We start from the raw sequence: 8,513 nt of genomic DNA, 5'->3' as shown, positions 1-8,513 counted from the left end.
ATCTTCACCACCTAGGGGCAGCCCGTCAGAAAGTCCAGGACAAAGTTGCACAGGGTGGGGTCGAGACCCAGGGTCAAATTGGAGTGGGTCTAGTGTATCAGGTAGGGTGGAGGTGATATGATCCTTGACTAGTCTCTCAAAGCACTTCATGATGACAGAAGTGAGTGCAATGGAGCGATAGTCATTTAGTTCAGTTACCTTAGCTTTCTTGGTAACAGGAACAATGGTGGCCAATCAAAGCGTATAAGGACAGCAGACTGGGATAGGGATTGATTTAATATGTCTGTAAACACACAAGCCAGCTGGTCTTCGCATGCTCTGAGGACGCGGCTAGGGATGCTGTCTGGGCCAACAGCCTTGCGAGGTTAACACGTTTAAATGTTTTACTCACGTTGGCCACGGAGAAGGAGAGCCCACAAGCTTTGGTAGCGGGCCGTGTCAGTGGCACTGTATTGTCCTCAAAGCGAGCAAAGAAGTTGTTTAATTTGTCTGGGAGCAAGACGTCAATGTCCGCAACAGGGCTGGGCTGGTTTTCTTTTTGTAGTCCGTTATTGACTGAAGACCCTGCCACATACGTCTCGTGTTTGAGCCATTGAATTGCGACTCTACTTTGTCTCTGTATGGACCTCCCTTGGGCGATTAGACCTGGCCCGCAGTCTGCGTTCCAATTCATCCCAAAGGTGTTCAATGACGTTGAGGTCAGGGCTCTGTGAAGGCCAGTCAAGTTCTTCCTCACCGATCTCGACAAACCATTTCTGTATGGACCTCGCTTTGTGCACAGGGGCATTGTCATGCTGAATCAGGAAAGGGCCTTCCCCAAACTGTTGCCACAAAGTTGGAAGCACAGACATTGTATGCTGTAGGGTTAAGATTGCCCTTCACTGGAACTAGGGGGCCTAGCCATAACCATGAAAAACAGCCCTAAACCATTATTCCTCATCCACCAAACTTTACAGTTGGCACTATGCATTCGGGCGGGTAGCGTTCTCCTGGCATCCGCCAAACCCAGATTTGTCCGTCGGACTGCCAGATGGTGAAGCGTGATTCATCACTCCAGAGAACGCGTGGTGATCTTAGGCTTGTGTGCGGCTGCTCGGCCAAGGAAACCCATTTCATGAAGCTCTTGATGAACAAATATCAGCAGAAACAAATAACAATATTTTGTTCAATATAGTCATTAAGCCTTTTACTGTTGTTTAAAGGGGCAATCTGCAATTTCTACATCCATTTTAGGACTGTTTAATTAATGATATAGGCTAAGTATTCATACCTATTAACTTATTCCACATTTTGATGTGTTACAGGCTGAATTCAAAATGAATTCAATTAAAAATGTTCCATCACCCATCTACACACAATACCCCCATAATGACAAAGTGAAAACATGTTATTAGCAATTTTATCAAATTTATTGAAAATTAAATACAGAAATATCTAATTGAAACAGTATTCACACCACTGAGTTAATTCTTTGTAGAATTACCTTTGGCAGCGATAACAGCTGTGAGTTTTTCTGGGTAATTCTACACTGTCCCTAAGAGCTTTCCACACCTGGAATGTGCAACATTTGCCCATTTTTCTTTTCAAAATTCTTCAAGCTCTGTCAAATTTTTCAAGCATATTTAAGTCAAAACTGTAACTCGGCAACTCAGGAACATTCACTGTCTTCTTGGTAAGTAAGTCCAGCATAGATTTGGCATAGTGTTTTAGGTTATTGTCCTGCTGAAAGATGAATTAATCTCCCAGTGTCTGGTGGAAAGCAGATGGAACCAGGTTTTCCTCGAGGATTTTGCCTGCGCTTATCTCCATTCCGTTTCTTTTTAGTCCTGAAAAACTCTGCAGTCCTAAACGATTATAAGCATACCCGTAACATGATGCAGCCACCACTATGCTTGAAAGTATGTAGAGTGCTACTCAGTAATGTGTTGTATTGGATTTGCCCCAAACATAACACTTTGTATTCAGGATAAAAAGTGAATTGCTTTACCACATTTTTTGCAGTATTAATGCTTTGTTGCAAACAGGATGCATGTTTTTGAATATTTTTATACTGTACAGGCTTCTCTCTTTTCCTAATTAGGTTAGTATTGTGGAGTAACTACAATGTTGTTGATCCATCATCTGTTTTCTCCTATCACAGCCATTAAACTTTGTAACTGTTTTAAAGTGAACATTAGCTTCATGGTGAAATCCCTAAGAGGTTTCCTTCCTTTCCGGCAACTGAGTTAGGAAGGATGCCTGTATCTTTGTAGTGACTGGGTGTATTGATACACAATCCAAAGTGTAATTAATAATTTCACCACACTCAAAGGGATATTCAAATGTCTGTTTTTTTTTTTTTACCCATCTACCAATAGGTCCCCTTCTTTGCAAGGCATTGGAAAACCTCCCTGGTCTTTGTGGTTGAATCTGTTTCATAAGTTCTTTAAAGGGTAAAAGCTAACTTACCAACATTTAAACAAATTAATAATATCATTTTTTTAAAATTAAACTCTTTATTTACTGATTTTTTAAACAAAAACAAGGTTGAAACAAGGTTTAACTAAACACGCTGTAGAGGTGAATGACACTGGTAGCCACTGCATTGCATTGGTCATTGATTGGCAGCGCACGATTCTCAATCCCCTGGGTCCTCTCAGTCACACACCCAGAGAGACCCAGAGAGACCGACAGCATGAGGCTCGGGCTGATACTCCTGTTAGCCGGGCTAGCTACTGTGTTTGCTGCAGAGGGTAAGTATACCATAAAAAATATATATACACTGCTCAAAAAATAAAGGGAACACTAAAATAACACATCCTAGATCTGAATGAATTAAATATTCTTATTAAATACTTTTTTCTTTACATAGTTGAATGTGCTGACAACAGAATCACACAAAAATTATCAATGGAAATCAAATTTATCAACCCCATGGAGGTCTGGATTTGGAGTCACACTCAAAATTAAAGTGGAAAACCACACTACAGGCTGATCCAACTTTGATGTAATGTCCTTATAACAAGTCAAAAGGAGGCTCAGTAGTGTGTGTGGCCTCCACGTGCCTGTATGACCTCCCTACAACGCCTGGGCATGCTCCTGATGGATGGTCTCCTGAGGGATCTCCTCCCAGACCTGGACTAAAGCATCCGCCAACTCCTGGACAGTCTGTGGTGCAACGTGGCATTGGTGGATTGAGCGAGACATGATGTCCCAGATGTGCTCAATTGGATTCAGGTCTGGGGAACGGGTGGGTCAGTCCATAGCATCAATGCCTTCCTCTTGCAGGAACTGCTGACACACTCCAGCCACATGAGGTCTAGCATTGTCTTGCATTAGGAGGAACCCAGGGACAACCGCACCAGCATATGGTCTCACAAGGGGTCTGAGGATCTCATCTCGGTACCTAATGGCAGTCAGGTTACCTCTGGCGAGCACATGGAGGGCTGTGCGGCCCCCCAAAGAAATGCCACCCCACACCATGACTGACCCACCGCCAAACCGGTCGTGCTGGAGGATGTTGCAGGCAGCAGAACGTTCTCCACGGCGTCTCCAGACTCTGTCACGTGCTCAGTGTGAACCTTTCATCTGTGAAGAGCACAGGGCGCCAGTGGCAAATTTGCCAATCTTGGTGTTCTCTGGCAAATGCCAAACGTCCTGCACGGTGTTGGGCTGTAAGCACAACCCCCACCTGTGGACGTCGGGCCCTCATACCACCCTCATGGAGTCTGTTTCTGACCGTTTGAGCAGACACATGCACATTTGTGGCCTGCAGGAGGTCATTTTGCAGGGCTCTGGCAGTGCTCCTCCTGCTCCTCCTTGCACAAAGGCAGAGGTAGCGGTCCTGCTGCTGGGTTGTTGCCCTCCTAAGGCCTCCTCCACGTCTCCTGATGTACTGGCCTGTCTCCTGGTAGCGCCTCCATGCTCTGGACACTACGCTGACAGACACAGCAAACCTTCTTGCCACAGCTCGCATTGATGTGCCATCCTGGATGAGCTGCACTACCTGAGCCACTTGTGTGGGTTGGAGACTCCGTCTCATGCTACCACTAGAGTGAAAGCACTGCCAGCAGTCAATTAAAGAATTCTATAGTAAAATGTAGCAATCTCTCCTCTCTATTATCTGACCCAGTCCACAAGACGAGCCTTTAAAGGTTGGATTGACAGTGTGAAACAGAAACCCTACTACCACCTAGTGAATGACAGGCTAGAAAGACATCAACAAACACAACTGTGGACTACCAGGTCGTCATTTCCTGACTGCAGCGCTTTCAGTGGAGTATGATATGAGCTGTTTTCGGCTGCGTAGAAGGACATGTTATGTGGGAGACAAGCTTAACAGTGATCAAGAGGACAGAGGCTTAGCAAAACCTACAGATAGTAAATAGATTATGCCAGGAAGCATCTGTTACAATGAGACACTGTTCTGTATTCCTTTACATGACAACTCAATTCCACTTGAATTTGACAGTGAACACGGTCCAGACTTGTTGATTCACTGCTGATTTAAAAAAAAAAAATTCAGACATTAGATTAAAGAAGATCAAGTAATCAATCATCCATTCTTACCCTGTCTGTCAACCCCTCCCTATATCCTGTACAAGCAGAGGGGGAGTGGTCACCATAGAGATCAATATTGTATCTACAGTTATGTCTATGATGGCTAATTTCCTTTCTTTGTAAATGCCCACACATAACCAAAATGCTCTCAATTCTACCATGTTGTGAATGGCAGCTGACAGACATCATAATATACATACATCATATACATGGCAAGTATTCAACCAGGCATGCAGTAGCACCTTCATAATCCATTTGATGTCATCAGCTTCATCACTTGTTTTGTTTCACTCATGCTACATCCCCAATGGCACCCTATTTCCTTTATAGTGCACTACTTTTGATCAGGGCCAGAATTAAAGTAATAGGGTGCCATTTGTGGCACAGCCTCAGTGTTCCAGTGAATAATATATACAGTGCCTTGCGAAAGTATTCGGCCCCCTTGAACTTTGCGACCTTTTGCCACATTTCAGGCTTCAAACATAAAGATATAAAACTGTATTTTTTTGTGAAGAATCAACAACAAGTGCGACACAATCATGAAGTGGAACGACATTTATTGGATATTTCAAACTTTTTTAACAAATCAAAAACGGAAAAATTGGGCGTGCAAAATTATTCAGCCCCCTTAAGTTAATACTTTGTAGCGCCACCTTTTGCTGCGATTACAGCTGTAAGTCACTTGGGGTATGTCTCTATCAGGTTTTCTTCCAGAATGGTCCTGTATTTGGCTCCATCCATCTTCCCATCAATTTTAACCATCTTCGCTGTCCCTGCTGAAGAAAAGCAGGCCCAAACCATGATGCTGCCACCACCATGTTTGACAGTGGGGATGGTGTGTTCAGCTGTGTTGCTTTTACGCCAAACATAACGTTTTGCATTGTTGCCAAAAAGTTCAATTTTGGTTTCATCTGACCAGAGCACCTTCTTCCACATGTTTGGTGTGTCTCCCAGGTGGCTTGTGGCAAACTTTAAACAACACTTTTTATGGATATCTTTAAGAAATGGCTTTCTTCTTGCCACTCTTCCATAAAGGCCAGATTTGTGCAATATACGACTGATTGTTGTCCTATGGACAGAGTCTCCCACCTCAGCTGTAGATCTCGGCAGTTCATCCAGAATGATCATGGGCCTCTTGGCTGCATATCTGATCAGTCTTCTCCATGTATGAGCTGAAAGTTTAGAGGGACGGCCAGGTCTTGGTAGATTTGCAGTGGTCTGATACTCCTTCCATTTCAATATTATCGCTTGCACAGTGCTCCTTGGGATGTTTAAAGCTTGGGAAATCTTTTTGTATCCAAATCCGGCTTTAAACTTCTTCACAACAGTATCTCGGACCTGCCTGGTGTGTTCCTTGTTCTTCATGATGCTCTCTGCGCTTTTGACGGACCTCAGACTATCACAGTGCAGGTGCATTTATACGGAGACTTGATTACACACAGGTGGATTGTATTTATCATCATTAGTCATTTAGGTCAACATTGGATCATTCAGAGATCCTCACTGAACTTCTGGAGAGAGTTTGCTGCACTGAAAGTAAAGGGGCTGAATAATTTTGCACGCCCAATTTTTCAGTTTTTGATTTGTTAAAAAAGTTTGAAATATCCAATAAATGTCGTTCCACTTCATGATTGTGTCCCACTTGTTGTTGATTCTTCACAAAAAAATACAGTTTTATATCTTTATGTTTGAAGCCTGAAATGTGGCAAAAGGTCGCAAAGTTCAAGGGGGCCGAATACTTTCGCAAGGCACTGTATCACAGACAGATGATGGTTTGGAAAGGGTTGGTGCTGCCAGTGCCAAGCCGTTTTAATGGTTCAAGCTGGCTCAACAGAGCAATGTTCGCTCTGTTCGCTCAGAGCAATGTTTGTATTTGTATTTATTATGGATCCCCATTATTTTCTGCCAAGACAGCAGCTACTCTTCCTGGGGTCAGGCAAAATTAAGGCAGTTATACAATTTTAAAAACATTACAATACATTCATAACATATTTCACAACACACTAAGTGTGTGCCCTCAGGCCCCTACTCCACTACCACATATCTACAACACAAAATCCATGTGTACGTGTGTGTATAGTGCGTGTGTTATCATGTGTGTATGCATGTGTCTGCGCCTATGTTTGTGTTGCTTCACAGTCCTCGCTGTTCCATAAGGTGTGTTTTTATCTGTTTTTAAACATTGATTCTACTGCTTGCATCAGTTACCTGAAGTGGAATAGAGTTCCACGTATTCATGGCTCTATGTAATACTGTGCTCCTCCCATAGTCTGTTCTGGACTTGGGGACTGTGAAGAGACTTCTGATGGCATGTCTTGTGAGGTATGCATGGGTGTCTGAGCTGTGTGCTAGTCGTCTAAACAGACAGCTCGGTGCTGTCAACAAATACCTCTCACAAATACAAGTAGTGATGAAGTCAACCTCTCCTCCACTTTGAGTCAGGAGAGATTGACATACGTATTATCAACGTTTGCTCTCCATGTACATCCAAGGGCAAGACGTGCTGCCCTGTTCTGAGGGCCAGCCGTGCTGCCCTGTTCTGAGCCAATTGCAATTTTCCTAAGTCCCTCTTGGGGGCACCTGACCACACGACTGGTTTGTTAAATCCATGCTTAGTAGTAATTTGGATAAGCAATTTCATAAATGTGTCAAGTGCAACGTCTCATTGTGCACCACGGACCAACAAATATTCTTTACATCAACAACATAGGAATCACTACAAAACTTATAGTATGACCTCTATTACACTCCTAGATATGGCTACTATACTGTGATCACTACACCCGATGGATTTGGATACTGCTTTTAAACACATTTCTGCAGCATTAGTAGAGATGTGATCGATACATGTTGATGAGTTCATTCCTGTGCTGTTTGTAACTACCCTGGTAGGTTGACTGATAACCTGAGCCAGGTTGCAGGCACTGGTTACAGTTTAAAGCTTTCTCTTGAGTGGGCAGCTTGATGAAAGCCAGTCAATATTTAAATCACCCAGAAAATATACCTTTCTGTTGATTTCACATACACTATCAAGAATTTCACACATTATCCAGATACTGACTGTTAGCACTTGGTGGTCTACAACAGCTTCCCACAATAATGGGCTTTAGGTGAGGCAGATGAACCTGTAGCCATATTACTTCAACAGTATTTAACATGAGATCCTTTCTAATCTTTACAGGAATGTGGTTCTGAATATAAACAGCAACACCTCCACCACTGGCATTTCTGTATATGTTATAACCTTGTATTGCTACCATTGTATCATCAAAGGTATTGTTTAAGTGAGTTTCAGAGATTGTCAAAATATATGTCATCTGTTACTAGCAAGTTATTCATTTAATGAACCTTGTTTCTTAAGCTACATATGTTGACATGTGCTATTTTGAGCAGTTTTCTGGGATGCTTGCTTGTTTTCATTGCTTTACTGGGAAGCTTAGCAAAAGTCGATATTCTCATGTTACTTATGTTAGTGCAGAGTGAGCTGCACACAGTGGACTTCCTGCTACTGCACACAGTGGACTTCCTGCTACGGCACACCGCCTCAGTGCTAACAGCATAAATATGGTTCATAAGCACACAATTGCTGCATAGAATAGCTGTAGGATCAGCAGAGGCATTCAGGGCACATAGAGGGACATAAATTAAGTTACTTACATTGTGTCTTCCAATGCCACTGGTATAATGTACATTTGCTAAACCATTATGATGACTCAGTGACACAATGGTAGGGATTAACTGAGCTGGGCTTGAGACGCAGCCTTATAATTCTGTGAAAGGATCCAGGAACCCAAATAATTTGGGTGGATCCCATCCTCCTTTTGTTTCCAAAAGGTATCGAAATTGTCAACAAAAGTTACACCCATTGGCTTGCAATAATCACGTAACCGGTTGTGAAGAGAAAGAATCCTGCTAAAGCGTTCAATGCCACGATTCAGAGAGGGCACTGGGCCAGATATGATGGGTCTTTTATT

Source organism: Oncorhynchus mykiss, chromosome 24, assembly GCF_057628025.1.
Source record: "Oncorhynchus mykiss isolate SJ-2025 chromosome 24, ASM5762802v1, whole genome shotgun sequence".
NCBI lineage: Eukaryota > Metazoa > Chordata > Actinopteri > Salmoniformes > Salmonidae > Oncorhynchus > Oncorhynchus mykiss.
Note: the sequence above shows the minus strand (reverse complement) of the source record.